The 14,771-nt window shown below is 34.0% G+C and overlaps 1 long non-coding RNA gene across 2 annotated transcripts; it reads left to right on the top strand.

The window, feature by feature from the left end:
• The first annotated feature begins 9,127 nt into the window (after positions 1 to 9,127).
• On the top strand, positions 9,128 to 14,314 carry LOC120191209. 2 transcript variants are annotated; one of them, XR_005522672.1, is made up of 4 exons: positions 9,128 to 9,272; positions 9,359 to 9,419; positions 9,544 to 9,649; positions 14,056 to 14,314. It is a non-coding gene; the product is annotated as an uncharacterized LOC120191209 (long non-coding RNA). The 2 variants fall into 2 exon arrangements; XR_005522671.1 differs by lacking the exon at positions 9,544 to 9,649.
• The last annotated feature ends 457 nt before the right edge of the window (positions 14,315 to 14,771 follow it).

The following is a 14,771-nucleotide window of genomic DNA, read 5'->3' as shown; positions in this document are numbered from 1 at the left end:
TCAAGATCCGATTAAGGATGATTTTGAAGGTGATCAATTCAACTAGTACAATCAACATTAAGAGGTGAATATTCGTGAAACTAACCCGTACCCGACCCAGATATAAGTCCGAGGTGTCACATTGACTTTTCAAATTAATGTACTTGTACAAAATAGTGGAAATTTATACTTATATTAAATAAACCGAATAATTACATAAATTCAATACAAAAAGTTTACAAACGAATCAGAGCATATGCAACTTAAACCTTTAATTACATGCCAACTATTTTAAATAAAACAAAATACATATGACTCACGTCTTTTCTGATCTGATCTTTTGGAAGGAGAAGCTGACCTGGCTTGCCTATCTTCGATCCCTTTTCATCTTACGTGTGAAACAATCACACGCTAAGTTGATGACTTAGTGAGGCATAAATAAACTTAAATATAACATCTCTTTACTAACTTCTACTATGCACACTTCATGTAACATATTAAACTATAAAACACATTAAGCATTAAAACATAAATACATACATATACATATAACCTCATTATCCTTTTTTTTATTCTTATCATTATTAGAATTATTATCATTCATCTCTTAGTCATATGCTCTTAACCAAACAATACACACATCATCATATAATTTCTGTAACACTTTTCATATCACAGAAGCATATACAATACATATAGTGTATTTGTTGTTATCTCTTTATTAGCCTATGTAAACATGTGAGAACTAAAGATATATGAGTACATAGAGGTTGTGCACATATGCTGTCACCACAGCTCGTATAAAGTTGCACTTAGTGGCATATGAAATTTGTCCCGAAGGACCTATGTATATATCCCGAATGACCTATGTAACCCTCGACTCTTGGCATGCCAACTATACCCCTAGCTCTCATAACACATAACATGGGCAGTATCATTATGTTTGTCACATATTCACATATTCATATGATCACACAAATCATCACATACTTATATCCTTGTACTTGTAATCTCATATCTTCTTTTCACATATATCATGTATCATTCTCATGTAGCCTCATAGCTCATTGTCATATAGATAACATATCACATAGCTTGTATCATGTAACATATACTTTGTTCTATTATGATCACATATTCATAAATCCCTTATATTTATATCACATAGCTTATATTATCTCCTTAAGTAATCACATATATTATTTATATCAATTCACCTAGTTTATCAGACATCATATATTCCCATGGATCATGTAACATATAACACATATACTTATATCAAACACATGCCTACATTCATGAATTCATGCATTATAGTATAAGAAATAGACTCATCGCAAGTCTTATTTCCATTAAACATCATATATCAACTAGTATGAACTCACCTGGGCCTCACTAGCCATTCTTATACGTACAACTCTTGTACACTCTTATAACTTTGAACCCTCTTGGACTTTTCTTCGATCGATATCTACACGAATATACAATTCAATGAATATCGAAATTTGAAATACTTTAAAAAATTCTTCCCAATATAAACTAAACAAAGCATTGATTCCTTAATTCCAACTTAGGTAGTATCGGTACTACAAGCACAATACCGACACCTTTATACTTGTAGTATCGATACCCTTCCACGGTATCGATACCCATTTTCGATTCTATAATTTCATTGCAAGAAATGGTATCGATACCTCCTCATTGGTATCGATACTTATGGTACAGATACTACCACTTCAGTATCGATACCCCATGAATAATTATTCCACTTTTTACCTTATGGTATTGACACTGTTCATGTAGTATCGATACCTAGTCCAAATTTTCACTTGTTTTTCCCTTGTAGTATCGGTACTTACTCATATAGTACCGATACTACTATCCCATATTACACTTCTTTTAACCCGAAAATTACCAAAACTTTGCTATTTTCCCATTTTACTCTTCCATAAAGCATTTAAACTCAACTATACACTCCTAGACTAACTTACTTCACTTTAACACACTTTAACATCCAATTTCTAATAGAACACTTGGAACCAAAAATCATATCAATTATTCAACATGTTTTTAATCAACTTCTATTACTTCTAACTTCTTAATTAGACCATTTCCAAGTCAAATTCAACTTCAAAATCCATTTACTCCTTCTATTTCAATAATTCACTCAAACACTCTTTATATTAAATCTTCCATAACTTATCCCTCTTTGAGTTTTGAACTACTTTAAGCTTTCCTTAAGCTTTCTTAGCACTTCAAGAATCAAAACCATAACTAAAATAAAAGAGTTAACTAACTAAAAAGATTACTCACCTTAGTTATGGAGTCACGGTGGAGAAGAAGAAGAGAGCTGAACCAATTCTCCAAAAATTTCTTTTTTTCCCTTTCTTCCTTTCTCCATGTGGATATAAAGACCACCAAATGTTTTTTTTAATTCATTAATCATCAAATGACCATTTTGTCCGTTCATATTTCCTTCTTTTCCAATCAGTCTTACCTAAATAAATTATAATTAAGTCCCTAAACTTTTCATTTTATCAAAATTAGACCTCAAAGTTTCAAAAATTACATTTTAGTCACTAACCCTGATTTTTGTGATGTTACACTCGGTTTGTATGATTGACAAGTGCGACAATGTTGGGAACTATTTAGTTCAATTTTACAGAATCTTGATAACTCAATATAAATCATGAATATTGCAAATTACCATTTCACCTCTATTTGGTAAACATACTAAGAATTCTTCAAGAATCAAAATGTCTAAACTGCCCTTGATGGTCTGAATAATGGAGTCACATTTTTATATGTGAAGTTAAAATAATTCAGATGTAAAGGTTCTTAAATACATTTCTAATACACTGAAATTCTAAGTGGCCATGAAATATCTGATTAGAGATATTAGTAATCAAACACTTCTTGTAGGATCTTGTTTCCGAAATCAAATTAACTTATAGAAGCTCGTGTTTCCCTTCATGATAATTACGCTTGCCTCAAGAAAATATTTGAATCCTCTAGTGTGTTCCTTATATAAATGAATATTTACTCTATTTTTAATGGTATGACTATGATATTTGAAATAAAAAACTGATATTTGATCTCTATTTTCTGATACAAAATATATCTGGCTCCTGGTCTTTGACACTACTAGTAATATCTGAAACTATTTTACTAGGGTATTTCTTGGTAGGCGTCTGGAGTTCTGAGGTTCAGCTAACTGGTACATCCTTTCTATTCTGATCATTTTTATTGGACTTCTATACCCATCGGGTATATGATAAGTCTTTATAAATGTAGTTATGAGGAATTTCATATGGAGTGTTTGGGTAGAGGGTATTATTGAGTTTTCAAAAAATATGTTTTACTGAAATAAATCATTATTTATGGTTTTGTTGAAACACACTAGACTCTGAACTCCATCTTCTAAAACTGCCTCTCAAAAAATTTCCTCTAAACTGTAAGCTTCCTAACTATTACCTAAATAACTAATTGGTAAACCTCAACTTATCACTATGACCTGTATGTTCCTAGATAACCAAAGAAATCTTCATGTTGCATCATATATTTGCTTGGCATTTAGAATATGTTGGTAGTATTGTATTATTGAGCTTTCCCAAAGCTCACTTTGTTACTTACCATTTCAGGTTAAAGGATTTGATCATGTCCAATATCGACATCAGTATGGGAGTTCCTTCAGCGTTGCTTACAGAGCACGGTACATATATAATTAGGGGGCATATTGTTCATATTTGTTTTATACTGAGTGTGAACATTTTATGATACGATGTATAATTGAATTCATTTTTTGATATGAGAATGATTTTCTAAATTTTTGTTTATTTATGAAATGTATGAAATTTAAATGGTTTTTCAACAAATTTTTATTTTTCTGGTATTGTTACTGTGGGTCGTTCCGATGGCCCTAATAAGACATATTGGATCAGATCAGGTCACCCATGAGGGTGTTACAAGGTTTGCCTCACCGTAATAGAAAATCAAAACCTCTAAATAATTTCAACGTCAACTTGACAAACTTCAAGCACTCCAAACCTAAATTCTACTTTCTATTTCAATCCACAATGGGATCTTTGATCTTGAATCCCTCGACAAGCCTCTTTGTAAAGCTCAGAAGGCATTGTTGAGTTAATCGATCGATGGAATCGGCCAAGAGGGGGGTTAATTGGTAATTAAAAATTTGGTGGAAACTTTTGCAGAAAATTGAAAGCAATTTGCACAACGATTTATACTGGTTCGACTTTCTCAAACAAAGTCTACATCCACTACCTTAGCTATCCACACTAAGGATTTTCCAACAAATTCACTAATTTGTTGTTTCTTTTGAGGACAAAGAGTAACCTTACAACTCCCTCAAGAATTATACCCCAATTCTTGAGCACACTCTTTTTTAAAGAGAAATACACAAATTTGCAAACTTACAAGGAAAACCTCACAAGGTAAGATGTTTGCACAATTCTAGAACAAGAAAAGAACACTAAAAAATAATTACAAATGAGCACAAATGGTGTTCTTGAAAGCAAAATGAATATTGAAAGGAAAATTGGCTTGAATTGCACAAACTTGGTGTTTGATGCTTTCTCTCTTGTTTCTCTATGATTTCTTTTTTATCAAAGGCTTCAGAACTGGCTTAAATACTCCTTCAATTGATTCTGAACGTTGGGGATGATTAGTGGAGTCAATGGAGTCGTTTAAGTGTGAAAACAATTAATAAAACAGCTTGGAGCGTGGGGGGTATCGGTACCCCTTCATAGGGTATCCGTACCTGTAGTGTAAAATTCAAATATTTTGACCGTTATATGCCTTAGGGTATCGGTACCATATGAGGGGTATCGATACCATTGCATGGGGGTATCGATACCTATGGGGGGTATCTGTACCATTCGAGCATTATGTTATTTCTCGGAACCAAAATGTTTACAGGGGTATCGGTACCCTATAGGGGGTATCAATACCATACTAAATAATTTTTATTTTTGGCTCGAATATGGCTCGAAATACTTTGTAAAAACTGTTTCAAAAATATTTTGAGATTGAAACTTAATTTTACACTTGAGTAAGGATTGAAATAGACTTTTGAAAACTTGGAGTAATAATTTTCGTTTTCGAATAATTTAATCGAATATATAATTCAATATAAAATCTTAAAATTAATTAACACTTCATTTGTTATATCGAAATATCAAAATGTTTTCAACAGGCATGCATAATTTCTTATGTAAACTACGCATTTAGTACTTAAACTATCGATTTTTGATCAATTTTAGTACCTAAACTTTTATTTTTTTTAAAATCATACTTAATATTTAGTTTGTGTTTTGTTTTAGTACCTCGCCGTTAATAACTTAACAGGTGATTTGCACGTGACACCTTTTTAATGGGCAAATTGCATCATTCATCACTCGACTATATTCTCACTTCTATTTTGGTCACTAAAGTTTAAATTTTTTAATTTAATTACTTAACTTTCAGATTACTCCTAATTTAATCACTCTAACTTTCAAATTTATTTTTTCTTTTTAATTATATATTAATAAAATCATAATAAAAATATCATGGCACAAAAATTATTAATAAAATAAATTATTTTTTAAAGAAAATAGACCTCATTAAAAACCTCTTCTACCAACGTAAGTTGGGTTCCTATAAGGGGAAAAGAGTACCCAAAAAATCCCCATTAATCAATCAATGAACAATCACGATTTACATCGGGAAAAACAAACAGTGGTACATGCGCCTTAAAGAAATAGGAAGCATTACGGTCAAGGGCTCGTTGAGCTAACTTAAGATCTACCACATTTACTTCATGACGAACAAAATAGGAGGAATTTGAAAGTTAAATAGTTAAATTGAAAATTTTAAAACTTTAGTACTAAAATAGGAGTGAGAACATATTTGAGTGATGAATGATTTAATTTGCCCATAAAAAATGCAGTGCCATTAAGTTTTTAACGAAGAGGTACTAAAATGAATCAAAAACTAAATGTTAGGTATGCTTTTGGAAAAAACTAAATGTTAGGTATGTTTTTGGGGATAAAATAAAATTTTAGGTATTAAATCGGACCAAAATTGATAATTTAGATATTAAATGTGTAATTTACCCTAAGTTCTTTGGGCCATACTATTCAAGCTAAACTAGTTCTATAGGACAACCACCAAGGGAATCCAATCCATTTTCTTTGTCGACACCAAATAAGATATCTAATAATGATCTACCAGGAAACTCTGGCCAACTAACTTGGAGTTAAACCATAGGTATTTAGCACGTCCTTTACAAATTTGTGTGTCGGTAGATGGAATATGGTCTCCAAGAATAAATGAGGAAGGTAAAACCATTATTTATCCTCACCGAAAATCTCATGACAGTCGCTTTTACAACACGACTCAGAGGGATATAGAAATTGAACTCAAAATTAAATTATCTCATAGTAAACTCTAAGCCAACAAAAGATTTCCCCCCCTCATCTGACCAATTTTGTATAAAAAAATGGCAGTGTAAATCGTAGACGAACGATTTGCCTCCATTCTCTTCTTCAAATTTTTGCTGCACTCATAATACTCTTCGACATTAAGACAGAAAATCTTAAAAAAGCAAACAAAAAATATTGCAAAAATAATGACAAGTAAAAAGAAGAAATCATAAGGAAAATATGGATTTTACCCTAACTCCCTTTTAAGTAGCCTGAAAAAACTAAGTTTCCTTGAAGATTAAACACATATCTCTTTGTTTCACCAATCACACATTAATATATGTGTACTTCTCAACCGTTCAAAATCAATCATCGTGACGATTCCTTAAAAAAGGAAGATTTAATGCAGGTCACACTTGTATACGACAATCTCAAATCAAGTCACTTTATAATGTTCTTCTTACTAAGGATAAGAAGTATTGTACCATCTTTGTATCTTTGTAGATCAAGACCTATGGAAAACTCTTTCGTAGTTGAGGTTCCAAAAGAATATTTCAAGACATAGGACCTCCAGAGCTTTGCACCTCTAAATCAAGAAGCCATAATCTTTTGAAATGACTTATGGTACGTCTTACGTTATCTGTTAGAACTAGAAATGAATTGACAACTGGCAACATTAACAAGATCTATCTATCTTTTCAGCCTACGAGTAGCTATTATGATCTTATATCTGACACCAATATTAAGAGAGTATTGGGATCACTATAAAATCTCTCAATCAAGATCAAGAGAAAAGAAGAAGAATCTATAATTTTCATCTTCACCCTCACTTTTATTATTCTCCTTCCTTATAAAGACAGAACATTTCATTAACCAATCATCGTTTATCTACCGGTTACGATTCTCCACCTACATCAAAAAAAGTAAACCACCAACTGTCGACATAATCATCTTGTTCCATGAACATAGTAAAATTTTACGAAGTCAATGAGCCATTAGTAGATTGATTAAAGTTGATATTTCAAGTCTTTAAACATTCATGTTCGACTTTTAATTGGTGAAATAATATATTGATTATCTTCAAATATTATTTTAATTTTAAATCTATTATCTTTAACCTTTTCTAATGCATAAACGGTGTGGTTAACATCAATTAACCACAGCCACAGCGATTTGATCCGCCGAGGTGACGCTTGGTGGAACACACAATGCTCGGCGGCTGCTTGATTTGCTTTCCCTTGGACAAGACAACCTGTACGTGTCCAAAAGAACTAATAATATGGATGATTAATTGATTTTCAACCATTCAAATACAAGAGGAATCACCTGCCTCAAATCCAGCAGTTTTATATCGAGCATGGGCCTCAGAAAACTATGAAGCACTGTCATTCAATAAAAAGATGCTTTATCCCTAAAATCAAATCAAAAGGACAAAACATGGTTAAGATATAGCTCAACTAATTGAACATGTCTGGACAAATGATGATTTAATTTATTTATTTTCGCTTGTTTTCTCTCAAATTTAGCATCAACAATGAGCAATTTTATTCTTTTGGGTTTTCAATGACTCGAGCTTTTAAATTCAGAAATCATTTAAAAAGGTTGCAAACTGTTTACGTATTAATTTTAGGATAAAGTACACGATGATCCTTTAACTATATGATATTATTTTATTAAGTCATTTGACCTTTAAAAGTTATAAAATTATCCTTCAACTATATATTGTTGCTTTGTTGAGTCCCTCGACTATTAAAAGTTACAAAATGATCATCTGACTATTTATTATGTTCCAAAATCATCTTTTTATGTTAAAAATGATGGTATTCTGAGCTGAACATTAAATTGCTAACTATGATGTGATAGAATTTGATCTTAGAATCTCAAATTACTATCATATCTCAGTCATCATGTTAACGTCTAGCGTAGACAACAACTAATTTTTAATGGAAAAAAACGAGTTTAAAACATAATGAATATTCGAGTGACCATTTTATAACTTTTATTAGTCGATGGATTTAACAAATCGACATTCTATAATCAAATGATCATTTTATAACTTTTAATAGTCGATGAACTTATTAGAACAATTCCTTATAGTCGGGGACCATTTGTGTACTTCACCATTAATATTAGTTAAAAAAATATCGATTTTGCAGTTTTATTATGTCATTATTTTAAAATTATTTCTGGCCGTTTTGTTCTGTTGTATTCATGTCTTAATTGTTTAGAATTCTCGTGTTGTCTTATTTGTACTGTATCATATCTGTATTAATGTATGTTCGCACTCCTTAAAAGATTTCCATTTTATAAAGAAGATCCATTTATCTACATGTCACATTTTAGGGGTGAATTTGTTAGGGTTTTGTAGAAATTGATAAGATTATAGCAGAGGAAAAGATTTTCGAAAAAGAATTCTCATTTCATACATGATAGATAATCCAAATGAATTGGGTATAGTATTATATATTCATATAGTACCACAACTGTCATTATCATACTAGATATATACAATGTTAACAGATAATTTACTGACCCTTGCAGGCTACTGGACCTAGGTTGACGGGTATTAAAGCCCACTTCTCCTTCAAGGCATTCACCATGGCTCCTCGGCTTGTCTCTAGTTGTTGGACCTTTTCCACTGTTGGCCTGTTTCGATCTGGATCCCTCTGTTGGAATAGGACCCATTACCTCTTCTCTTCGTTTCCAATTTGCCCGTGTTTCTCAATCCCCAAATTCTCTTAAATCCCTAATTGACTCTTACCGAGCCCTAATTCTGCTTCCATCGTGACAATACCCCCTCTATCAGAGGATCCTTGTTCCCAAGGATCGAAACTAGAGAATTGTGCCTTCAAGATGGAGTAATCCTCCCATGTAGCTTCCTCAACTCCCATATTTGTCCACTGCATGAAGAACTGTGTGATCTCATGATTTTGTCTCTTAATAATACGTTTTTGCAGAATGATGGCTGGATATACCTTCAGTTGTTCATCAGCAATAATTTCTGGAGGATCAAGAGAGGTATGACCTTGTTGCCCTAATTTTTTTTAAGTAAACTGATGTGGAAAATGGGGTTGTATTTTGGAGTGAGCAGATAATTCCAACTGATATGTGACTTTACCAATCTGCTTTTGAATTTTGTAAGGACCAAAATATCTAGCAGCAAGCTTTAGATTCTTTCGCAAAGCAAATGATGTCTATCTGTAAGGCTGAAGTTTAAGTTAAACTTCTTATCTTTCTTGAAATTCTCGGTATGTTCTGTGTTTATCTTCCATTTGCTTTATTCGGTAACTTGCTTTCTCTAGCTGATCCTTGAGTATGCTGTTTAGTTGACTTCTATGTTGTATGCTCGCCTAAACTAATCCTACCCTAGACTCCTCTGTCTAAGCCATAATAGGTGGCTTGTAACCTTATAGTGCCTCGAAAGCTGTCATTCCCAATGCTATGTGGTAATTAGTGTTATACCACCACTCAGCCTGTGGAAGCCAAGTCATCCAAGACTTTGGTTTTAAGAAACACATGCACCTTAAATATTGTTCGAGGCATTGGTTTAGTCTCTGAGACTGCTCGTCTATCATGGGGTGAGATGTTGTGCTAAAATAGGTAGTGGTGCTCATTTGTTTCATCATTTCTTGCCAAAAGAGACTAGTGAAGGATTTGTCTCTATCAGAAATGGCAATTTTAGGAGATCCATGAAGCTTATAAACCTGATCCAGGTAGAGTCTTGCAACCTTTAGGACTGTATAGGGGTGAGCCAGAGGTGTGAAGTGGTCATACTTGGTGAATTTGTCAATTACAACCAAGATACAATTTTACTTAGAGGAGGTTGAGAGACCTTTTATGAAATTCATAGTGATGCCTTCCCAAGCATTAGTCAGAATAGGAATCAGTTGTAGTAACCCAAGCTTTGCCACGTGTTCTGGTTTTGTTCTTTGACAGACTTCACACTGTTGGATATGAGTCTATATCATCTTCTTCATTCCAGGCTAGAAAAAATAAGCCTTGACGCTTTGATAGGTTGCTTGCATTCCAGAGTGCCCTCCTTGAGGTGAATCATGCAATGTTAGTATCGATTTTTTTCTAAGACCTCCCTTTTTTCTTAGATAGACTCTACCCTTGTAGTACAACACTCCTTTGAACAGTTTCCAGTACCTACCTTGATGCCCATGGAATCCTCAAAATAGCTTTGTCCAATCTCAGACATCCAAGTTGGGGTGACCATAATGATTCCATGAAAGAAACTTCTCCTTGTTCCTCTTGTTGACATGAAAGAGCATAAGTAGCCTGTAGCCTTGTTCATTTTACCCTTTCTGTACTATACGGCGTAGTCAAAACCTAACACTTTGATAAGGCCCTTTTCTGGGTGATGGTTGCTAATTTATGTTTTAACAAGTGTTTCAATGGCTCGTAGTTAGTCTTAATGAGAAAAGGACCACATCCGAGATAGTGTTGCCACTGTGATATTGCCATTAGAATGGCCAAGTATTCTCTCTCGTATATGGAAAGGTCAATATGTTTAGGATCTAGGGCTTTCTGAGATATGCTATAAACCTCGCCCCTTGTGAAAGAACTGCTCATATTCCCTTGGAACTAGTATTTGTCTCCAAAATTTTTTTCTAAAAATTTGGTAAAGCCAATACAGGAGCCGGGCACATTGCTCTTTTTAACTCCTCGAAAGCTACCTTCTATTCTGGTGATCAGTAAAATCCATCTTTCTTTAACGTTTTTGTCAAGAGCTTGCTTAATTCTCCATAGCCTCTAATAAATTTTCCATAATAGCATGTTAACCCCAAGAACCCTCTCAAAGCTTTCAAGTTCTTAGGCAAGGGCCAATGTTACATGGCTCTGATTTTTGAAGGGTCCGTAGCTACCCCTTAAGCCTAAATTAAATGCCCCAGATAATCTATTTGCTGCTGACCAAAGAAACACATGATTTTTTTTTCATATAATTTGTTTCTTTGTAAAATCCCCAATACAATCCTCAAATGCTTGGAATGCCCTTCAAAAGTGGAATTGTACATCCATATGTCATAAAAAAGCACAAGCACAAATTTTCTCAAGAATTCACCAAATAGGTCATTCATCAATTCTTGAAAGGTGGCAGGGGCATTAGTGAGCCCGAAGGGAATTACCTTAAATTCTTAGTTTCCTTGATGAGTTCTAAAAGCCATTTTAGAAATGTCCTCCTTCTTGATTCTGATCTTCTAATAGTTTGATCTCATATCAACTTTGGAAAAATAGGCAACTCCATTCAACTTATCCAATAATTCCTCCACTGTAGGAATAGGGAATTTGTTTTTAATTGTCAGGGAGTTAAGCTACTATAGTCTACACAAAACCTCCATGAACCATCCTTTTTTTGATTAGTAAACATGGAGAAGCAGAAGGTCTTTGGCTCACTTGAATAATTGAAGAACTTAGCATTTTTGCAATCCGTCTTTCCACTTCTTCCTTTTGATGATGTGCAAGCCTATCGGTCTTAGATTCACAGGTTGTGCCTCAGGTTTCAGAATAATTGCACGGTCATGTTTCTTGTAGGGAGGTATTCCTTTGACTTTTCAAAGACATCTTTAAATTCTTCCAAAAGGGGTAAAGTTCTTGAAGAATTGAGCAATTTATTTCTTCAGCATTGAACCAATATATTTACCCCATTAACTCACTGTCTTTCCCAGTCATTTTCTGCATTTTCTCTCCTGAAAGTACCTTGAATAGTGGAGTTCTCCGAGTTCCCTTAATCACTACATACTTTCCTTCCCTGGAAAAACTGATGGTCATATCATTGAAATCCATTAGTATTGGACTGAATTTTTTCATCCAATCTACTCCCAACACCATGTCACTTTTTACCAGAGATAGCACTCTAAAATTATGCTGGAATTCATACCCCTTCATCTTCCATTCCACCTTATTGCTCCTGGCAGTGCTGAACAACTTATCTCCGTTGACAACAGTGATAAATAGAGGTTGAGTATGCACCATTTCCATTCCCTCTCCCCATCTGAGAGTCACAAAGCTGTGTGTGTTCCCACTATCAATGATTATGCTTAATGGTTTGACTTTGATGAACCCTTGTATTGTTAGGGTATTGTGGCCCACACAACCTGTTAATGCATTAATAGAGATATCCAGAGCTTCCTTGTCAGTTTCTTCACGTATTTCTGGCTCTTCTTCTGAAATTCCCTTCACTCAATAATCCTCATTTTCTTCCATGCAATTCAGCTGCCTTATCTTTCACTATGCCCACAAGTTAATTTCTCCCCACATTTGAAGCAAAGATTATGTGCCCTTCTATATTCTAGTAAATTTTGTTTGGTATTACTGTTAGTAGGTCTCTGATTAGGCAGTAAGGCGGTTTTCATATTATTTATAACACTGTTCTGACTGCGATAAGAAAAATTTTTGGTAGGGGTTTTGAATTTTTTGCTTTCAAATTCATTGGTCAGTTCATATAACATTTCTTGCTTCTATGCTTATGATAGTGTCTTAGGCTCCAAGACCCTGACCTTGTGTTTCAGTTCATCCTGCAAGCCGCTGATGAAGCTAGATACCAAATAATATTCTGTCAAATACGTGTTTTACAGTAGCAAAAAGGGTCTCAGCTCTTCGTACTTCCCTTGGTACTCCTCTACACTATGTCAGTTTATTGAATTCATCAATAGTTTCCGTGTAAGTTCTATCACAGAATCGATGACATAAGTCAACTTTGAATTCCTACCAGGTTACTCCCAATTTTTTTCATTATGTAACCATCAAACCATGGCTACCACATCCAATTTTTTTTCTTTAGGAATGCCCAACAAATTGAAATATTTCTGGCATTTCCTAATCCACCCACTGAGGATATCAAACACTTGCAATTCCACTTTTGGTCGAGGTATGACTATCCATGTACCTCCATAAAAAGTTTTGGACACATTCCTATTATCAACATTATCTTTATTTTTGGGGGGATTTCACTGGAACTGCCTAGGTTATTTCACAACTGTAACTTTTGGGTTAAGGGTGTAGAATCCTAAAACATTAGCAGTTTGGATGCTAGAATGACAGGTTTGTTAGGTTGGTAAGAGTACCTCTCCTTATACCCTATTATAAGTCTTTTACCCTCGGACTTGGAAGTATTAGGCTTGTTTACCTGCTCAGTCTCCTTCTCAGTGTTGGGGTTAGCTTCCTCTTCCGATGATGCATCTCCTTCCTTGATCCTTAATATCTTTAATATGCTTGTCAAGAATCCTCATTGCTCTGCTAATCCGGCCTCCACATTGATCAGCCTATGTTCTTTATCTTTCCACCATTGAGGACCTTAGCATCATCTTTCAAGCCTTCTAGTTACTGTTGAATATCGTTAACCTGCTGTTGGATGGCAGCTAAGGTTGCATCCTCTACTATGGTTTGAGTTTTCTTCTGTTTTTCCAGTTTTCTTGATAGACAGGTGCTAGGCTCTAATTACCAATTGTCACGTTTTAGGGGTGAATTTGTTAGGGTTTTGCAGAAATTGATATGATTATAGAATAGAAAAGGATTGTAGAAAAGGAATTCCCATTTCATTCATGATAGATAATCCAAATGGACTGGGTACAATGTGTATTAATAGTATCACAACTGTCCTTATCGTACTACATATCTACAACTTTAAAAGATAATTTGTTGACGCATGCAGGATTCATTTCATAGGGAAAGCTACTGGACCTGGGCTGGCATGTATTAAAGCCCACTTCTCCTTCAAGGTGTTCACCATGGCCCCTTGGCTTGTCTCCAGTTGTTAGGCCTCTCCACTGTTAGCTTGTTTCAACCCGGATCCCTCTGTTGGAATAAGACCCATTGACCACCCCTTCTCTTAATTTCCAATTTACCCGTGTATCTCAATCTTTAAATTCTCCCAAATCCCTAATTGCCTCTTCTCGAGCGCTAATTCTACATCCATCGTTACACTGCATTACATGTCCATTTTATTTGACAACATTCAACTTTAGAGGACTAATTTGTATAATGTTTTCCAACGTTAGAGGCTAATTTCGACCTCAAACAGTTTAGGATCAATTTGACAAAAATAATCAAATCTCGGAACTAGTTTATGTATCTATTTTCATAGTATATAAAATCACGAGTTTGCTTTTTTTAATCAATAGAAATATCTTTTATATTGTATTATATTATTAAATTTATATCGAAAAAAATAATATTTTAATATATTACTAATTATTATATAACTATATAACTTGGGTTGCACATAATTCGGATTTCAATCCGATCCGGATCGGTTTTTATCCGATTCGGTTTTTTCCCATAGAAAAAAAATCGGTTTATAAAATAACCGGTTCGGTTTCTAACCGGTTTGGAGGGTCGGATATCCTAACCGGTGTAATCGGTTTTGGT

Source organism: Hibiscus syriacus, unplaced genomic scaffold, assembly GCF_006381635.1.
Source record: "Hibiscus syriacus cultivar Baekdansim isolate YM2019G1 unplaced genomic scaffold, ASM638163v2 tig00116965_pilon, whole genome shotgun sequence".
Taxonomy (NCBI): domain Eukaryota; kingdom Viridiplantae; phylum Streptophyta; class Magnoliopsida; order Malvales; family Malvaceae; genus Hibiscus; species Hibiscus syriacus.
The sequence above is the reverse complement of the archived record's forward strand: the minus strand, read 5'-3'. Positions and strand labels throughout refer to the sequence as shown.